General features: G+C 41.1%; 1 protein-coding gene across 1 annotated transcript in view; it reads right to left on the bottom strand.

Moving 5' to 3' along the window:
• Positions 1 to 20,272, bottom strand: part of DIRAS2 (DIRAS family GTPase 2) — a 29,511-nt gene extending 9,239 nt beyond the window's left edge. Inside the window, exon 1 of the mRNA XM_020796582.3 lies at positions 19,726 to 20,272. The gene's annotated coding sequence lies outside the window, so the exon portion shown is untranslated. The remainder of the gene's footprint in view (positions 1 to 19,725) is intronic.
• Between the last annotated feature and the right edge of the window lie 1,926 nt (positions 20,273 to 22,198).

The raw sequence follows: 22,198 nt of genomic DNA on the forward strand, positions 1-22,198 counted from the left end.
GCACTCACCACTCTGGTCCATGTGCTTGTAGTCTCGAGATTAGACTACTGTAATGTGTTCTACTTGGGGCTACCTTTGAGATTGATGCAGAAGCTTCAAATGTTGCAGAATGGGGTGGCCAGACTTCTCAGTGGGAAAAGAAAAAATCAGCATATTTCTCCCACTCTGGCTGCCTTGCATTGGCTGCCCATTCATTTCCACATTGATTTCAAAGTGTTAATAATGACATATAAAGCTCTAAATGGTTTAGGACCTTGATATCTAGTGGAACGCCTCCTTTCACCTAGATCTACCTGAACCACTCATTCTAGCCAGGAAGGGCGGCTGAGGGGCCTAACGCCGAGGGAGGCCCGGAAAGAAATAACAAGAAACTGGGCCTTCTTGGCAGTGGCCCCTCACCTTTGGAACAGTCTGCCCCCAGAGATCTGTCTGGCGCCCTCGCTGGGTGTTTTTAAGAGCAAACCTGGCTCTTTAGGCAGGCTTTCCCTCCTGTCATCACTTGAATTTTTTTTCTTTTCCTCATCTTGTGCCACATTACTATTGTTGTTTTTTACTTTATTATATTGTTTTTATTCCATTTTTTATTGTTAGCCACCCAGAGTAGACTTCGGTCTAGATGGGTGGGGTATAAATCTAATAGACAGACAGACAGACAGACAGACAGACAGACAGACAGACAGACAGACAAAATTTAACCCACCCACCCCCATGTCCAGAGTGTAAATGTGTTAGTAAACTCTGTCAACATTTTCAACTCTTGGAACAAATGGAATTGCTTCTGCAAACCATCCTGAAACCACTCCACCTACTTTCAGGGTCAACCCTGGGCAGGCGTGCTTGGTCCTTTGTGCGTAATGCATTGCTTCCAGAAGCACCAGTGCAACAATGGAAAAGGTACTCATCATGAAACAGTAACCGACGTATCAATGTTCTGTTTTCCTTAAAATAAAAAAAATCCAATAAAATATTAGGTTATGGGGCTACAGTGCCCCATAAATCAACAGAGGAAATAAATCAGTACCACAATGTAGATGGCCATAATGATTCAAATTGAAGGAAATGAATCTGTAAGCCCAAAACACATTGGGATGCTCATCTGTGAAGCACAACAAGAATGGGTTGGAATTTCTCTGGTGTGGCCACAGCTTTATTGAAGGGTGGATTGTTCAGTAAACTGGACTGTCTGGCTGGAGAGCTAGCTAGAGCAAATCTTCAGAACTGTTACATTCTGTAAAGTTACAGAACAAGGTTCCAGAGGAGATTCTTTATCTGAAATTTCTAGATAAGAACTTCCTTTGTTTCCAGCCATTCTCAGAAAAGTTAGTTTGCTTTCAGCAAAATGTACAGCATAAGCAACACTCTGCTTGGCTGAGCCATATGAATGGGATTAACAGTTGATGTAATGTAGAAAAACAGGGATGGTATGAAGATTTGTCATACCCAATGGAAGTGTGAACTCCCTGAAGTATTTTAAAAAGGAGTGGGCCGAGAAAATGTTCAGAGAGTGTAAGGGAAAAAAAAGTCTAGAATGGAAAGAGAAAGTAGGCGTTTAGTTCATGTCACAATGCAGCCTACAGGAAGAGACAAGGCTGGAGGCAGCTAGAAGGAAATTTTCCTTAGAAGAAAATTCTGACTAAATCTATGAGACAGCTGCTAACCAGGACTATAGTTTAGACAGAGCTACTGTGAGGATTAATCACGTTGCAGCAGGCATGATTACAAGTAAATGAATATGGCAGATGGGATGATGCCTCTCCAAAGCTTGCTAAAATTGGTTACAACAGATGTGTACCATTCAGGGGGTGGGGTGGGATTAAAATAAACACAAAAACACATGATTTTCCAGGTGCAATTATAGTATACAACACTAAGGGACAACCGATAAACCTTGACGGTTGGTTGGTCTTGCTTTTTCTACAGTATATTTGATTTGCTCTTTCATTAATATCTCTGTAGATGTTTTACTTGTCAATGAACTTGTTTTTGTCATAAAGGAAAATGATTGTTCACCTGGCTGGGACATACCAACAGGAAAATTAGTTCACTGACTAGCAGATGAGTTTCTTGTCAGGTAGCCCTCAAAGATACCTCCTGAAGTATTTGTACATGTGAAATACACCAGAGGCACCAGTTTCAATGGGCCCAATCAATCTTCTGTGTAAAGTCAATGTAAAAGTAAACGGTTCAAAGCTCAGGTAAATGTAAAGGCATAGCCAAGTTGGTGTCTTGCAGCAAAAACAACTAGTAGCAATGTGAGACCTAAGGGATCAAGAAGGTTTATGTGGCATACACTTTTGTCCCCCTTCTTTAAATGAAAGTGCAGAAGTAGGCTACAGTCCACAAAAGCTTATACCAAATAAAACGTGTTAGGCTTCAATGTGCCACAAAATGGCATCATTTTACTTGAAAGAATATTTTCATTTGGCCATCATCTGATCCAACAGGGACCACAGGACTACAAAGAGAAGCCATATTTGAATCCAAGTATATTTTGAATGCAAACTCTTCCTTTAGATATATGCATCATTGCCCTAGATGCATAAAACAGAGGGCTGCAATATTTTGTCTATGAATGGATTACATCAGTTGATTAAAACATTTTTCATTGACAAAAAGTTTCAACAATTGAGAAGTACTTATAACTGTCAGAGATGGGACATTTTAGTATAGAATAAACATTCTCTCTTTTAACATGGTTCCTGCTGCACTCCTTTGGATCCTTTAAGATAAGCATACTTTTAAATATATGTTATTCACGTTACATATATTTATTTACACACAAATATATGCAATCAGTGAATCAAGTAATCTACTAGAACACATGATTAATTGGCTAATATTTTTTCACCATGTAATCCTATTATGTTGACTCAGAAATACAGCCTACTGGAATCTTACTCCCATGTAAGTGCATACTGGGCTGCAGCTTTAATTGGATTATACCCCTTAATAAGAACATCTAATTGCTATGTGACTGGGGCAACCGGGTCCTTTGGTGGAGTTGCTCATCTCCCCAGTTATTTTCATGCCTATAGAATTTCTCCCTTCCCCACCACTACCACCATGAAACTAGTGGAGACAGAATTGTCTTTCTTGACTTGCATGGAGAGGCAGGCAGAAAAGCCACATTGCCAAAGTGAACGTTGAAATCTGACAAAGGAATGGATGGATTAAGTCCAGAACAACAGCACACAAATGAAAAGTGTTCCGAAAGAAACAAAAAAAGGCAGCTTATTCTTCAACTTTGAAAGGGAGAAATTCCTGTCCCCCAGGCATGCTCCTAATTTTCTTGATTAGAGTACAAGGAGATGGGCAATGTGCATCCAATGCAGGCTGTCACAAATATGAGTTCTCAAATTGCTTTTGTGAGCCCTGCTACTGTAGGATTAGGAGGTTGGGTGAAAAGTTAAATATGGCAAACAAGAGATAAGATTGATATAAAAATTCTTGTATGTGAGCCCAAGTAATGATTAAAGGTTTTCTCTTTAATGAAATGCTTAATCACCACTCCCTGAGTAGGATAGTTTTGAAGAAATTGTTACATTCCTCTCCTAGGACTGCACGTTGGCCTTCAAGAGAATATCGTACATTTGAAACATGATCAGCCTATAAAAAGAGACAAGCATACGTAAGTAATGAAAAATGACCACTCTGTTCTTCAGAATTCCTATCGCTTGTGCTGTATTCAATTCCAAGTCTCCCACCAATAACATATTCAAATGCCCAGTTTGGGAGAAACTCCTATGTGAAAGATTTGCCTTGCTCTGAGTGAGCTTTTCTTACAGTTGTGGGTACCAACCTGGCTGAATGTGTAACTGGTAATTAACATGAGAAAGAAAAATATTGGGATTGAAGTGACTTGGAAGTATGTTTTGAAGAAATGTTGATTGCCTTAATGTGCACATGAATAAGGGCAAGGGCATTTAAAGGTGTTATTGATGGCACTTTATCCTCAAGTGATTTCTGAATATTTGGCATGTTTGATTTTACTGTAACAAAAATAGAACAAAAGTCTGATATAACACTGGAACAACAGCTGGGTTGTCTTCAAAGCTCAGAAACAGGTGCTGCTAGTCATGCAAGCCAGAGAAATTCTAGAAGTTATAGTCCCAGAAAGTATGTTTTCCTGTTTCTGGAATGTATTTTAAATCATTGACATTTTAAAATAACTATTACCTGTCATGAGGGTTTAAGAAAGCAATATGCAAACCTTTTTTTTTTTGTCAGATAGATAGAGGTAAGCATGTGAGAACTTGTCTATTACATCTTCTGCTATATTTATTTTCTGAAGTAAAAGAACTGCATGGTCAAGCTGTACTTGAATTGGAAGGATTAATAATTCAGGCATAGTTTTCTGAATCATTTTAAGTACAGTTCTACAGAGCAAGCCAAGTCACACCAAATTTAGCTGCAGAACACAAGATGCCAACTTTAATGAAATGCAATGAATATTCTTTGCTGAGTGCCTTTCTCAGCAAACAGAAATTGTTTCCTCTTTTCTATTCAATGCAGTGTTTTCCCCATAAAGTGCAACCCTAACCCTCTCTGAACCAGTAGAGGGTTGAGATGAGAATTATATGCCCTTGCACTAATGAAGGAGAACTCCAAGAGGGATCCCAGTATGCCCCACCCCAGAGAAAAGTCTATGGGTACAGATCTACTGCTGGCAAAGTTAGCACTAGTGTGTAGAGATGGGGGTATTTGTATATGAATACCCCCCACAAAGGTGGCAATAACGAGGGTCCAGCTCCATGGGGCTGGACAGTCCACTCACAATTCTGCCACTGCAGCAACCTCCACAATCCTTCCAATGGCTCCGGAGATTGCGCTCGGTGAGCCACCTGGCAGAGAGGCTTGTCGTCCCACCTCCTCCCAGGAGTGGCGAGCTGATCGCGATCTCCGGAGCCATTGGAAGGATTGCAGAGGTCGCGGCGGAATTGAGAGTGGACCATCCAGCTCCATGGGGTTGGACCCTCGTTATCGCCACCTGTGCGGCGGTATTCGTATTTGTATACGAATACCCCCATACCTACTAGTGTGTGTTCTGAGAGCAGATATGAATCCTCTGGACCCAAGGCCCAGGTGGCCTGAGGATCTTGCAAATACACGCTAGGGAGGAAAATAGAGGTGGGGGAAATCTATATATGAACAATGTGATGCATATAATTACAGTATCCCAAACAAGAAATGATGTGCATCAAATTTAAAAGACTCTGAGTGTATCTACATTACATAGTTACAGTAGTTTGATTCCATTTTAACTGCCACAACTCCAACATATGGAATCTTGAGTGAAAAATGTATCCAAATAGAGTATTAACTTCAGTCACTGGTGCTGTGCCTTTTACATCTGATTCACGGATTGATGGTCACCACTTCTTGTTTGGAAAAGTCAAAAATACCAAGAAAGTGGGAAAGAAAGGCCTTCCCCTGGGTGCCCCCGCTGTCACCTGACTTGCTGGATTGAGCCAGCAGGGCTTTGGAAATACACAGCAATCTATCTCTCACACACTTACACACCTCTTAGGATTGCTCTGCTCTTTGCCCATTTTTGGCCAAACCTCTGTGTTCATATGGGACGTGGTTTCATAATATCATAAGCACAGGATTTTAGCAGCATAATGCATGCTTTTTCAAAACCAGACACAACTGACAAACAATCAACAGCACAGAATAGCAATTTCAACTGTTTCCTGAGAGTACATTAGAGGCAACAACCTCATGCTATGCAGCACAGAATGAATCAATTCGTGTTGCATCATACTCAGTAGAGGAATTTCGAAGCTACATTCCGTTTTGAGAGCTAGTCAACTTAATATTCATACGACCATATTTCCTAACGGACTTCACACTGTGCAGTAATTTAAAAGAACACACTTTCCCACTGCACTACTGCACCAATTATGTCTGATGCTTTTTTTTTTTTTTTTTTTTTGCTTTTTTCCCTTTTCTTTTCAGTCTGACCAGCCTTTGCTTTTAGATTTTAGGAAGCTTGCCAAGTAGTCTTAATATGTAGGTGGAAACTTATAGCAAAATAAGCATAACTGCTAGAAAGAAATGTTTCTGTAGGTCTTTTTGTGCTTCTGTCCACCTCCAGACTTAAAATTACCACAGAATTGTAATGTAACATGTTAGCAGACAGTATTAGCACATGTCTCAGATTCAACTGATAATCAAAATTATAATAACTGGTTGTATACAAGACAGAGGGCAAGACCATTCAGATACTTGCAGAGAAACTTCTTTCGCATCAATATGGCCTTGGACCATCACATGGTTCTTCATATACTGTGGTGACCACTCATGCCCAGTTATAGTGGCTTGAAGATCATCTTGTAAAACAACTGTCAGAACATAACGCAGTTTTGTAAATGAACCTGAGAGCCAATGCAGTGCAGTATTTAGTGATGGGTTTAGACTTGGAAGTCCAGGTTCTAGACACTTTTGTACCTTGAGTTCATTGGTGAAAGGATGGAATATAAATGTACAGTGGTGCCTCGCATGACGTCGTCATGCGATTTTAAAAAGCCCATAGAAATGCATTAAAACCAAATTAATGCGTTCCTAGGGGCTTAAAACTCACCGTCCAGCAAAGATTCTCCATAGCGTGGCCATTTTTGCTGCCCGTGCAGTGAGGAATCCATGCCAGAAAACAGCGGGCGGCCATGTTTTTCACCCGGCTGCCATTTTGAAACCGCCGGCCGAAAATCATCGCTTTGCGATAATCGGTTAGCGAAACAGGGGACCAATCATCGCAAAGCAGAATTCCCCCATAGGGAACATAGTTTTGCGATCACTTTTACGATCGTAAAATCTTTGTTGTGATGCGATTTCGACGTCAAACGGAGCACTTGTAATGTGAGGCACCACTATATACATATCTTTTTGAACCCTCATTTAAAGACAGGAACATGTCGTTACAAGGTGGCAAAAGAGGGATCTAGTTCTGCAATGGAATTAGGTCTGTTAGTCGGCCTGCCAAATCTATGAAGTTGTTAGCACAAATGATTTGTATCCATTTTTCTATCTAGACAGATAGATATCAATCTGTCTAGCTAGACAGATGGGCAAATGCAGCTGGCCCTCAGAAGAATGTAGAATGATTATCACAGGTAACCAATAAAACAGGATAAATTTTTGAAATAATTCCATTAAATTGAAAATGACTGAAAGAAAGTAGCTGTACAGTCATCTGCAAGGCTACCCATATGTCATTCCCACAACATTCAATGAGCTGTATACCTAGGTAAGAGCGCTCAGCTTTTAAGTCACAATGAATTTAATACAGTTGAATGTAGAGTGTTATTATGGGACTGAAGATGCTCATAGCACCCGACTGCTCTGGTAGTCTTTTGCACTTCTCAAAAGTAGGACAAAGTACAAGAGTTCCCCTTCCTATACTCTTGAGCCAGAGGCCTTTCAGTAATTTCTCAGGCTATTTATGTAAGAAAAAGAATGGGCATGCCTATATGCCCTTAAAGGTTTTGAATATGGTCTGGCCAAGCATCCAGTGAGAGGCTTAGGTATAATTAAGACTGTCTGACTATGGTGCTCAAAATATCAAATCATGACTTGTCCTGATTTGGAGGCAAAAGTGCCTAGTTGAGCACTGTTCTTTTCAGTTATTTTTCTAACTGAACAAAGAGCACATAATCAAATTCAGAAAGGTTCAGGTCTTTTACTCTGCTTTCTGTGCTTTTAAAAATCTCCTTGGGAGATTTGTCCTATTTTGAACTGGGCTTTGTTGCAGGGGCAACAAAGCCCAATTAAGTTCATTTCCATGTCAGAGATTTCCAATTCAGAAACATTTAATTACCTCTCCATTGTCTTTTAAAATGTAGGGGAAGGAACTCTCCATAGGAGAAGCTGCAGTGAGGAAGGAATGTATACGGATTTCTTTCCTAGGGAGCCTTTAAAAAGTTGCTTCCCATGATTTGGCGTTTGCAGTGCACTGTAAACACCAACATCAGTTAAGTCCCAGACATCACTCAAAACATATGATGTCTACCCATAGTCACGGGTTGCAGTACTTTTGCCTGTGTTGATAAGTGGTCAAGTGTGCTTGGAAAAGTTGTTTCTTGGGCTGTAACTTTGAGGAATACCTCACCCCCTGAAAGGATTAGGAGTTACAATGAAAAATCCCCCACAAACTTTTCCAGGCTCTCAGCCTTACCAGTAAGTACAGTGGTGCCCCGCATAGCAACGATAATCCGTTCTGCAAAAATCGTCGCTATGTGGATTCGTCACTATGCGGGGCAAAAAAGCCCATAGGAATGCATTAAAACATGTTTAATGCGTTCCTATGGGCAAAAAACTCACCGTTATGAGGAAATCCTCCATGCGGCCACCATTTTCGCTGCCCGGTAAGTGAGGAAAGGGCGCAAAAACAGTACGGGCGGCCATTTTCTTTACCCGGTGGCCATTTAGGAACCGCCAATCAGCTGTTAAAAAAACATCGCTATGCGAAAATCAGTAAGCGAAACACTTACCGATCATCGCAAAGCGATTTTTGGCCATTAGAAACATTGCAATGCGATCGCTTTTACGATTGCAAAAAACACATCGCTATGCGGATTCGTCGTTAAACAAATCGCTTGTTATGCGGGGCACCACTGTACTGAAATCAGCATATTGCAGAAGCAGGAAAGCTTTATATTTTATCTCAATGTACAAATGGAAAAGTGCGGAACGCCTAGGCAGCCTGTCCAACATTCACTGGTCACAAGGTTGTGTTTCTGATTAAGCAAAGCAACTGGCATGCTTTCAACAAGAAGTCATTGATTTTGCTATTTTGAAGGCCTAAACAGCTAAATAACACTTGGTGAGATGCTTTGTATTTCAGCTACTTATTTCTTCTGACATTCTCACAATGTAACTAGCGTGAGTAAATATCTTCCAATATATATTCAAAAGAAATAAAGTGACCAAGGGAAGTAATAATACTTTATTATTTTATTTTGGTCAGACCTCATCTGGAGTATTGGACCCAGTTCTGGGTGCCACATTTTATGAAGAAAATTGACAAAATGGAATGCATCCAGAGGAAGATTGCCAAAATTATTAAAGATCTGGAAAACAAGCCCTGTGAAGACTAAATATGTTCAGGAGTTAGATATGTTTAGTCTGGAAAATGGAATGATGTTTGGAAGCAAATTCCTGTTAGGAAATTTCCATAAGACTTTAGGTGGTTCTCTGTAGGTTATGCAACTCAGTATTCAACAGATAACATCTACAGAGATTTCTTAATTCACCACAATACACTTCCAAAAATTACGCTGTTTCTGTAACTATGCAGCAGGATTTCAACCTATGGTTCTTATACTATGGTATGTTATATGTTGCATTAATAATGAAAGGTGGTCTAGTTATAGTCTCAGTTAACAGCTATTTTCTGCTTTCTGAAGAAGCTGAAGCTTCTATTGGAAGGAAATGACATCCACTGGAAAATGTCTGTGGAAGTGATAAACAACATAGGGCTGCACCTGAACAATATTCACAGCTTTAGATGGATTCCTAGTTATATATGATATAAGTTAGCTTGAAGTGCTGCTTTTGACTAGCTAGTCATTCACAATGTGGGTCAGTGTACATAAAGAAATACCTACCCATCACAAATCCAGAATATTAAGATCCTCCTTAGAAAAGCTCACATGGATCCATTGATCCAGTGACAAATATATATATTCTATGAGTACATCACTTATCCGGGTAGGTGGGACTCGTCAGCCCTGGAAGGCAGCCCATCTAGGAGAAGGAAAACTCCAAATTTAAACCTCCACTGCCTTGTGGCTATATCCACTCATGGAAAGGGCTTCAGGAGATAACCTCGAGGCAAAATCCGGAGCCGGAGTCCCGGAGGCATTTTCTTTCATTCTGCCAACTCCTGCGACGTTGCTGGAACCAGTTGTATTGGCTCTTGCCTTTCCACTGGACCATTTCAGCGATGTGGAGAGGGGGGATTTGCTGCTTGGGTAACAGCCTATCCTCCATACTATTTTACCCAGGCTTCGTGCTCTGGAGAGGACACTCCAGCTTCGCATACAGCGTCGAAACAACACGGGAAGTAGCAGTTACCGGTTATAAGTCTCTGCTCAATTGGCGTAGAGCAGGACGCCAGGGGCTACTTCTGACGGTGGGAGAGGTCATTGCACCTCACTAGGTAGATACCGCCCGCCTTAAGCTGGGCAGCCCCCAGCCAGTAAGGTGCTACCTCGCCACGGTCTGTTAACCTCACGGGGTGCGTGGGGTTTAGGGTGAAACCCGACAAGCAGATCGACAACCGTGCACCATGCAACAATCATAAGAAAACTTCTGCCCTAAAGCTGGGCACCTGGAATGTACGGACAATGACCCCTGGCTTTCCTGACTACGGCTTTCCTAACGACCTGCAAGAAATAGACGATGTGCGCAAGACAGCTGTCATTGACATGGAACTGAGTAGACTGCAGATGGACATTGTTGCCCTGCAAGAGACAAGACTGCCAGACTCGGGATCTGTCAAAGAAAAAAACTTCTCATTCTTCTGGCAGGGAAAACCATCGAATGAGACCAGGGAATATGGTGTTGGCTTTGCAGTCAGAAACACTCTCCTGAGATGCATTGTTCCACCCACTGTGGGGAGTGAAAGAATCCTGTCTCTGCAGCTCCACTCATCAGCAGGACCAGTAACCCTCATTAGTGCATATGCACCAACACTGTCATCCACTCCAGAAGTGAAAGACAAATTCTACGACGATCTGGCAGCTACTATCAAAAAAGTCCCTGAAAGAGAGTCACTGTTCATTCTTGGAGACTTTAATGCTAGAGTTGGTGCTGATCACAATTCTTGGCCCACTTGTCTAGGCCGTTTTGGCATTGGAAAGATGAACGAAAATGGCCAACGCTTACTGGAGTTTTGCTGTTACTATGGTCTCTGTGTCAGCAACACATTCTTTAATACGAAGCTGCAACACAGAGTTTCCTGGAGACATCCAAGATCCAAGCATTGGCATCAGCTCGATTTGATCCTCACTAGACGTTCTAGCCTTCCTAGTGTTACGATCACACGCAGCTACCAGAGTGCTGATTGCGATACTGATCACTCCCTGGTGTGTAGTAGAGTAAAACTGCGAACAAAGAAATTGTATCACATGAAAAAGGAAGGAAGACCGCGTATTGACATCAACAAGACTCGCGATCAAAGAAAAGTGAAGGAATTTGCCCAAGCACTCGAGGAAACCCTTCCAGGTCCAGCTAATGTAAATGCACCTGAACGATGGGAACACTTCAAGAACACTGTCTACAACACCGCCTTGTCCACCTTCGGCAAGAAGACCAGAAAGATGGCTGACTGGTTCGAAGCCCATTCGGAGGAGTTAAGGCCAGCCATTGAGGATAAGAGAAGAGCTCTAGCAGCATACAAAGCCTGTCCTAGCGAGTACAACCTGCAAGCTCTTCGAGCCGCTCGTAGCCAAGTCCAACAGGCTGCCAGGAGATGCTCCAATGACTATTGGCTTCAGCTTTGCTCTCAGATACAGATAGCAGCGGACACAGGTAACATCAAAGGAATGTATGATGGTATCAAGCAGGCCTTAGGTCCATTACAGAAGAAATCTGCTCCCTTGAAGTCTACTACAGGTGTGATCATCCAGGACCGAGCACAGCAGATGGAACGCTGGGTGCAGCACTACTCCGAGCTATATTCCAGAAAGAATGTAGTAACCGAAGAAGCATTAAATAACATTGAGTGCCTGCCTGTCTTGGAAGAGCTGGACAGCGAACCAACCCTAGCAGAAATAAATGCGGCCTTGGATTCCCTCACCTCTGGCAAGGCACCTGGAAGGGACAACATCCCTGTTGAAGTGCTGAAATGCGGTAAGGAGATCATCATCACCGAACTGTATGAAATCTTTTGCCTCTGCTGGAGGGAAGGTGGAGTACCACAAGACATGAAGGATGCAAACATTGTCACGTTGTACAAGAACAAAGGTGACAGGGGTGACTGCAATAACTACCGTGGTATCTCTCTTCTTAGCGTTGTAGGGAAGCTGCTTGCCCGTGTTGTGCTGAAGAGGCTCCAGGTACTTGCAGACAGAGTCTATCCGGAATCACAGTGTGGATTTCGAGCAAATAGATCCACCACTGACATGGTATTCTCCCTCCGACAGTTGCAGGAGAAATGCAGGGAACAACAACAGCCACTCTTAGTGGCCTTCATAGACCTTACAAAAGCATTTGACTTGGTTAGCAGGGATGGCCTTTTCAAAATACTTCCCAAGATTGGATGTCCACCTCGTCTCCTTAACATCATCAGGTCCTTCCATGATGGAATGAAAGGCACTGTAGTTTTTGACGGCTCAACATCAGATCCCTTTGACATCCGAAGCGGAGTGAAACAGGGCTGTGTCCTCGCACCAACACTTTTTGGGATCTTTTTTGCTGTCATGCTGAAGCATGCCTTTGGAACTGCAGCAGAAGGTGTCTATCTCCGGACTAGATCAGATGGAAAGCTCTTTAATCTCTCTAGATTGAGAGCGAAGACCAAAGTCCAACTGAAATGCATGAGGGACTTCCTCTTTGCAGACGATGCAGCCATTGTTGCCCACTCTGCTGAAGACCTCCAACAACTCATGAACCGTTTCAGCAAGGCCTGCCAAGACTTTGGACTAACAATCAGCCTGAAGAAAACACAAGTCATGGGCCAGGGTGTGGACTCACCTCCCTCTATTACCATCTCCACACAAGAATTGGAGGTTGTTCATGACTTCGTGTACCTCGGCTCAACCATCTCTGACACCCTCTCTCTAGATGCCGAGCTGGATAAACGCATTGGGAAAGCAGCCACCATGTTCTCTAGACTCACAAAGAGAGTATGGCTCAATAAGAAACTGACAACACATACCAAGATCCAGGTCTATAGAGCCTGTGTCCTGAGCACACTCCTGTACTGCAGCGAGTCCTGGACCCTTTGTGCCCGGCAGGAGAGGAAGCTGAACACCTTCCATATGCGTTGCCTACGACGGATTTTTGGTATCTCCTGGCAGGACAGAGTTCCAAATAGAGTAGTCCTAGAACGAGCTGGAATTTTCAGCATGCATACATTACTGAAACAGCGACGTCTACGCTGGCTTGGGCACGTTGTGAGAATGGCTGATGGTCGGATTCCAAAGGATCTCCTATATGGAGAATTAGTGCAGGGAAATCGCCCCAGAGGGAGACCACAGCTGCGATACAAGGATATCTGCAAGCGGGATCTGAAGGCCTTAGGAATAGACCTCAACAGATGGGAAACTCTGACATCTGATCGTTCAGCCTGGAGGCAGGCAGTACATCACGGCCTCTCCCAATTTGAAGAGACTCTTGTCCAGCAGGCTGAGGCAAAGAGGAAGTCACAAAGGAAGCAAAACCAGGGAGCTGGACAGGGGACAGATTGGATTTGTCTCCAGTGTGGAAGGGATTGTCACTCTCGAATTGGCCTCCTCAGCCACACTAGACGCTGTTCCAAGTCCTCCATACAGAGCACGATACCATAGTCTTTCGAGACTGAAGGATGCCTACATCACTTATGAGAGTAGGCAATATCCAAAACCCCAGATACCTCTCTCTTAGTGTTTTAAAGCTCATATCCTATACTTAACTTTGTCCACATAAGCACCCAGTATGACTGATGTAATAATGGAGTAACACGCTCAATGAATCTGAATTTTTTGCCAGTTCAAGTTTTTGAATTACCTGGAAGTTGAGTCATGGCAACTGGACTTCTTTTTTGTTAAGTTGAAATGTTTTGCTACTCATCCAAGTAGCTTCCTCAGTCTGAGGAGAATTGGTAGGAAATCCTTGATAGCTGTTGTGGTTTTTTTTTGGCTCTTTGGCCCTGTTCTGAAGAACACGGCCAAAGAGCCCGAAAAACCCACAACGACCATTAGATCCCAGCCGTGAAAGCCTTCGCAAATCCTTGATATATCCTCTGTGTTGGTTTCACTCCCCCACCCCTTCTGAATATGTTGGTTAGAAGGACAAAGGACTGGGGGTGAGGGATAATCCCACTTCTACAGTCCTTCTCCACCCATTGTTATGGGTCGTTAACAGTTGTTAACAGTGGTGTTTCTGGTGTGTCTGGTCCTAATCTTTCTGGGGACAGGTGAAAAGGCACCATGATAAATAGGATACAGATTGTATCTAAGGCCTCCACCCCTGTGGAGTGAGGGATTTTTTATATGCACCTGACCCCTCTCTCAAACCACCTATTTTTCAAATTAGTGTCTTTTGTCCTTTAAATGAAGGAACACATATATCAGGGATCTCCTGGATGACTGAGAATCTTCACAGATAGGTTTTTGGATTGTTCTCAAATGCAGCACTATTTAGAACATGTCATACTCAAATCTAGATGTAATTTAAGTATATATAATAATAACTAAGTCTGTGTATTCGCGAAGGCTTTCACGGCCGGGATCTAATGGTTGTTGTGGGTTTTTCGGGCTCTTTGGCCGTGTTCTGAAGGTTGTTCTTCCTAATGTTTTGCCAGTGCTGTCCTCTGAAGATGCTGGCCACAGAGACTGGCGAAACGTTAGGAAGAACAACCTTCAGAACACGGCCAAAGAGCCCGAAAAACCCACAACAACCAATAACTAAGTCTGCTTGAAGCTAGGCTAGGAGTCATATTTCCGGACAGTTTCCCCTAGTAGTTCCATGTAGATGATAAATATCTGAGGGGTGAAGAAGGAACTCTGAGGCAACACAGGTCAGAAGCTAAAACCATCTATCTAGTTTCCATCCACTGTGCACCACTTCCAGAATCTTCTCCCCAGAATGTATGCAGTCACTACTATATTGCCTACAAATTCCAGCTGAGTGAGCTGGGAGATTTATCTATATATTACAACATGTCTTCCACCAAATGCATAACAAAGTCTTCTGGGCAGTGTAAAATGTGCAGATTCACACAAATGCAACTAGAGTATAAACCACAGTCAAGTATATCCAAAGCCACTGCAATAGCTGATGTAACCAATACAGATACCCTCACTTGGTCTAACTCCTGTCATAGGTGATCTGTCAAATAACCAAGGCTTTTTCAGTTCCCAAACCTGAACCAGTATCTGAGAACATCTACATGAGGCAGTTGCCTCCTTCTGCCTACTGGTAGGGCTGACTCCAAAACATCTTACATGGACCTGAGTAGTCTTCAGTTCTGACACAATTTCAGCATTGGTACTTACTGACCAAACACTGACTACTGCATTTGGTAATGTCACTCTATTCATGTTGGTAGACTTTATTTATTTATTTATTAAATTTATACCCCGCCCCTCTAGACCATGTCTACTCAGTGCGGCTTACAGCATAAAAAGTCAATATAAAATATAGATAATCATAAAATACAATTGGCATGTTAATTAATACAATTAATTAGAAGAAAGATTACCAAGATGGGATAAAATAGGAAAAAATATAAGACTTAGCTGACAGGAGGGAAGGCCAAGCGAGGATGAGAAATGTGTGTTCCTTCACATGTTGTTGGACTACAGCTCCGATTAGCTAGCTGTACAGTTAAGGTTGAGGGGAGTTGCAGTCCAACAATATCTTGTTAAAACAGTGGTGAGATTTTCAAAGACATTATGAAATGTTCAAACACTGCTTTGTTTATTTAGTCCTCTGACACCTTTAATTACAGTACTTGGGAATACTGTAATTTCACATCTGTTTATGTTTTAAAGATGAGTTTCTATATGACTTTTGGGTGCTTTGGGGCAGAAAAGCAGTCCACAAAGGAACAGATGAAAATTATGCCTTCACTGTAATATCTGTAATCGGTGTTTTTAAAAATTATAACAGTCACCTAAACATTCAAAATGAGCTAAACTTGGACTGTTTGGGAGAGTGGTTTTTAAATAAACAAACAAACAAACAGTTACATTTAATACTCCTGCTAATTCCTGTTGAGCATAAGGAGCACACTGCATGAATAATGCCCAATGGTACAGTTAGTTTTTTATCACTGAAATTATCATCTTACCAATGTATGATTTATGTTGCCATTTGAAGAGGAAAAATAAAGAAACTATCATGAAATTCAGTGAGTCTCATTACTGCCTGGCCTGGCATCGATTTTTATGCAGAGCTGCTGAGCATTAAGGAAAGAACCTTATGCAACCTGCAAATTTATGTGCTTTTACCCCTGCTGTTGCTTTACAGAACATCCATCTTAAAGGAGAGGGAGAGAGATGCTAGTACTACAATATTTCCTAGTCACTCTGACACGAACTCCGTCACTGCAGCTTTAATACAATATCTGCTCTACTGGGTTAAAAGGATTCAAAGCATGTGTTGACAGACTTCCCAGTTAGGGACTTTAGAATATGGATTCTGGCATCCCTTTGCCAAATTTCATTAGTGCTTTTTAGATGCCTTGGCTTCTGACTGAGACATTGTTTCAGATGTACAGTACATCAGGTACAAGAAAATGTGGATCCTCCTTTGAATGATGATACTCTTGCTAATTATATTTTTATATAGCAGTATATCTATATAGATAAGATGGCTGATGTGTCTGTTTATTGATATGTGCCAATAATATCTGTACAGCTAATACGTTTATAGACTTGTTATCTATGTCCGTCTAGAGATATGAACTACAGTATTTGCCTATTCCGACTTTTATAACCATCTCAAAGGTTTTGAGGGTTTATTTTCAACAAAGAAAGCAGACAAGCAGGATCTCAATTTAGGATCAACACCTGGATGTTTTACCCACTATTTCTAGCTGTCGACCATTTACCACCCAAAATAGCCTGCACTGGGATCTGGGGAAGAGAGGGCAGAACAGATAAATACATGCCCCAAATAATTTTCCTTGCTTCACTGAATCAAGCAGCCATCATAGATTGACTATAGGCCAAATGTCTTTTGCTAAAATTTGTATTTTATAAAGATAGAGGCATTTGGCATTCAAGCAGTGATTCCTAGTAATCCCCGGGAATTTTTCCCACTGGAACAAGTCCACAGCATCAGGCACAATCTGTCAAGCAGTCCAGCTGTGTAACCTCCATTTCTTTCAGTGGGGTTCCTACAAGTCAGCCATGCATGCTGCATTAAGCTCAAAGGAAGTTACACAGCAGTGGTGATTGTTAGATGGCACCTTCTGTGTGCATACATTTTAAACGGTTAGTCCTAGCATCCCAGTGCATGGCAGAGTGTGGGCAAGTAGGTGAAACATGCAGGAAATTTTTTCTCAGCAAGTAGAGAGAAGGGCTACCACAATTATCATTAGTTAAAAAGGAAATAAATGGAATCCCAGAAATACTGTGCCATGAATGATTTTTCTTTTAATATCATTACAAAAAGGAAAGGTGTGTTTTAGTTCTAAGGTACCTTACAACCGATCACATGTATTATAGCAGAAGCTTTTGTGGATGCTGTCAACCAACAAGTGCATCAAGTTTAAACTTCAGATTAACAAATCAAAATATTGAAGAGTAGCAACTGTGAACACTGGGATCAAAGGGAATTGAAATGCAGAAAGTACGTAATAACATTGTCAATTCCTTGATTGGTGGGAAGCAGATTTTGTATTGTTAGGTTCAACAGTGCTGCAGAAGTGAAGACCAGACAAGGATCACTAGCCAAGACTAACAGGACATAGGAGGTTGCTTTAGACCAAGGTCAGGCTGCTAGTCAAGGTAGCCTGATAACCCAGTTAGTCAAAGTTGCCTAATTTGACTGGCATCAGCCCTTCTACTGCCTGATCATTTTTACTTTAGATGCCAGAGATTGAACCTGAGAAGTTCTGTTGTGCAATGTAGGTGCTTTACTAGCAAACTATAGTCCTTCCTCCTATTAATATGCAATTGCGCATCTGAGCGCAGATGCAGTATCTGAGCACATGAAGCATGGCGAGAAGTCAGAGCTAACTAAAGGCAAGTTTTGTCCAGATTTGTGTAGTACTCATTGATACAAAATCGCCTAGGTTCTCCAGTTGATCCTAAAAGAAGAGAGTTACCAAGTTTTTTGTGCCTCTTATGCTGGGGTGACATAACAGAGGAAGGCCATCATGAGCAGATTCTTTCCTCTGGGCATGCAAATTGCAGTGGATGCCTGGCTAGTTGTGTTTTTTGGGAGCAGAATACAGGCCTAGATGGACTTGCAACTTTCCTGAGAAGTTAATTCCACTGCTGAATTATTACTATTATAGTTATGAAGCCCCCCCGGTAATTAATCTTCCCTAGCTGAAAAAAGCTCAGTCTTATATAATCCTCACTGGCTAAAGGTGATTCTTTGTCTTTTTGCTTTTCTCAGCTCTTTTTACAGATTTAATTTGACTTTTATGATGAAGGCCCAACCAAATAAAAAGTCAAAACAATTAAGACAGTATAGTTAAAAGGTATTAATGATACATTGTCACTTGCTGCTTTCCACAGAAATCAGAAGAAATTCATAGCAGCTTAATTATATTTTAATACATTTATTCCTAATAAAAGAAATTAAATACAGGATATGCAACCAGAGAGATTTGTCAAACCGCAGTAGCCATTGCATTCCAGGCAAATTTATTTGTCACATTCCTTACTTTGGTTGGTCTTAGCTAACTCTTTTCTTAATCAGGAATATGAGAAAACATATCAATTTGTCTAAATCCCACTGAATAATAGTATGACCGTTACCTTCCTTTGGAGATGTAGCCAAATATGTCCAGGTAAATAATTTTTCATATATTTAACAACAGCTGAAACTTGGCATCTGTACATGACCAGTAAACCTTACTCTATGTTTGCAAATGATCTTCTATAATAATGGCTTATACATATGCATGAACTGAGGAATGGCTTCCTAAACTATTCCTCTTCTTCTCTACTTTGTAAAAACAGCAACAACAACAAAAACAAATTGAAAACCTCAATACTGAATGCTCTGAATATGTATAGTTTCCATTATTGTAAATTGAAAAGCGGCAAGGGCTGTAAAATTTCTGGAAATAAAATACCATATTTTAGCATATATGTCAACATTAGTTACTAACATTTCATTACAAAAATTAAGCTTAAATTGATGTTTAATTTGGGAAACAGGCTTGAATATGATCTCTGTTTATGGAAAGCAAATAGAACCACACTTCTGTGTAAACAGATACATTTATACTGAAACACCAACCTAAAAATGTTCTATGATGAAAATGCCTTAAGATTTAATATCTTAATATATTCTGCCAGATATGTTATGAAGGGAAATGAGGAACCAAATGCAAATCATGAACTATGAGTTTCCAGTCAGTTATTTTAATTGGTTGGGAGTCTAATGATTATTCAGGCTATTAAAGTCGTTAAGAATCGACCCACCCAGAGCCCATCTTCCAGTTCTAATAATGTCAGGGACTATTAGTTTAAAAATCTCTCCCCTTTCTTTTTTCTGATTTTCAAATGCAACTGCCATGTTTTAATTTGTTTTTCAGAAGCATAGAGCAGACGGGATCTAGCCCGTTTGGAAAGATGCTGAGGTACAAAGTTCTCTCCCACCACCAGCATCCCTTTTGCATCCCAACATTCTCTTGGTCCTTCCTCCCAGCACTTCATTTCGAATCATTTGTAGTCCTTTTCCAGTATATGGCCATACATCCCTCTCAGACACATTCCTTTCATTTCATTGCAAATTATACCCTCCCAACCATTTAGTATTGGAAGTCCTGTTTGTCATGTAACATCCATGCACAGACTGCTGAGAGTTTTTTTTAAAAAAAATGAAGAGGCTTACCTGAGGAAAATAATTCTAATTCGTCTGCTTCAGTTTTTGCCTGTCATAGTAGCTGAGGTACAGCCCTGCTATAGTAGCTGTTAGCTGGCTGTTCTGCTATCTGTTCTCACACTCCTTATATTTCTCTTTTGCCTTTAGTTGGTGGCTGTTCTTGGATGCTTTTTGCCTTGCTTGTGCTTCTGTGCCTCAGATGCCAGCCGCCTGCTCCCTTCCTTCCTTCCTTCCTTTCTGCCTGCCTGGGCCGTGGCTAATGCTTGCGTTGTGAGCGACAAGCTCCCTCTAGTTAAAGACTGTCTCTCTGCCTCTCTTTTCTCTGTGGTGAACCAGTTGCAGCTTTGGAGGCTGCTTCAGCTACTATTAGTACCTAAAGGGCAATAGCAAATCTCATCTAAGCGTTTAACTGCCACCTACTGAATAAAAGTGGGATGCACATTGTCTGAAAGGGATGAGCTTTGGCTTTTCTCATCTATTTTTGGCTGCTTTAGCCAACAAATCTCTGCCATGCAGTTAGCCTTGCATAGTTCTATGTGATGGAGAGTGGTTGTGCAGTATTTGCAAACATACAGCAGGCTGAAATCAAATCACAAATTGCACTGTAGTTGCACCCTTACTCTCGTCAGGGTCAAACCACGAGTTAAGGTAAATGTGCATTTCCTCCCCTTATCCGCTGAAGTATGCAAATCTTCCAGAGTTACATGCCTGAGAAATCAGACAGGAAAACAAAACCGTAATTATCTCCCAATGATAATTTACAAAAACAAAAACAGATTAATATTCTCAAATGCAAAATATGGCAGGCCTGTCTTAGAATAAAAATGGTATTATCCTCATAAAGGAACACCACATTTGATGATGCATTAACTGTGCCATCCCCCAGAAGGAACCCTTCTTCAATAGCCTGACAGATCCCACACAATCCATTAGTGGGTCTGTTTCATGGCTATAAATTAAATAAATATGACTGTGATGAATATTGCAGAAAACCAGCAGAGTTTATTTTTCCCTTAAAGACTATAATGTCTTATTTGCCAGACTGAGTATATTTAGCTCTTGTAAGAAAGGAAGAAAAGTGGACCAAGTGGAGCCCTGGTGTTATTAATAGTGCTACCCTTAGAACCTCTTACTATTGTTGAATTAAAATGAATAACTGTCATCCAGGGTCCAGAATCCAGCGTCTTGGGGTCAATACCACCTATCCTAGCATTGAAATCACTACCCATAATAACATAAGCTGACAGAAAACATGAAAGCAGTGTTAAAAACTATTCCTCCAGTGTTGACCAAATAGTCTTCAGTTTATCCTTCTGAACCACAGGGCACAGATTGGGAAATCAGTAATGGTTACATCCAGAGATAACAAGACTAAGCATATCCAGCTAGCATTGAGTCTGTCCCATGCTTAATGGAAATGACATTCTGATTTACAGATTTAAAATGGCTTTATTTGGCATATGTTTTGGTGCTAAATATTTCAATGAATTTAGAACTGATTATGAGTTCAATTCTCCAATGGGCCTCCTATGAAATAAGCCAGCCAGTGTAGCCTTGGGAAAGCTGCACAGGCCCGATGTACACTCAGAAGAAAGGATGATAAACCTGTTCTGAATGCTCTATATTAGGAAAGGATATACTTAGAAAACCCTGGTATTATTATTTGAAGACTGTGGCTCATATATTCTTTTTCCTCTTATGCTAAATAAAACTTGTTAGTCTTTATGATGCCACAAGACTCAGTGTTGGTATTGTGGTGTTCTGCACTTAAACTGTAATGCTGAGGGAAGCTTGAACTGTAACTAAAATCAACTTTGAACATCAAAGCGATTAAACTGTTTATCAGCTGGCATTCAGAGCCAAAACTGGTGCCTCTCCAGGAGTGTTGGACTACAATTCCCATTCTTCCCTGACAGCATGGCTTTGTTGGCTATGGCTTGTATGAAGACTGGCTTAAGGACAGAAGGCATCTTAGAATGGTTGGGAAATGATTACTACTTTAAGGAACAGCAAGTTATCATACAATAATATAATATTATTATTGCCCTAAATATTATCTTTTAATGATGTAAGCCACCTTTGTATACTCATTATTTTTAGCTTTATATACTGTCTTTTAATGCTTTAAGCCACCTTGGGTCATTTTTAAGGAGAAAAGTGGAGTAAAAATATTTTAAAACACATCTACTTCCTCACAGCGCTTCTGTAATGGATATAGAAATGAAAGGATTTTACTGCCAAAGATATTCTCTATCCCTGCAGAGCAACATCGTTTCATACAAGACAGGAAACAGAAATCGATGAAAAATTAAACTATCCTTAAAACAATGGTGGTTAGTTTTTAAAAGAACTTCAACAAAAAAGAAGAAAGTTTGAAACTCAACAAAACTTGGCTCTCAACACTGAAAAATACAACGTTCAAACGGTCAATGAACTCTACCCAGCCACAAGGACTGGAGATCACTACACACAAAAGACCAGC

This window comes from Pogona vitticeps, chromosome 2, assembly GCF_051106095.1.
Source record: "Pogona vitticeps strain Pit_001003342236 chromosome 2, PviZW2.1, whole genome shotgun sequence".
NCBI lineage: Eukaryota > Metazoa > Chordata > Lepidosauria > Squamata > Agamidae > Pogona > Pogona vitticeps.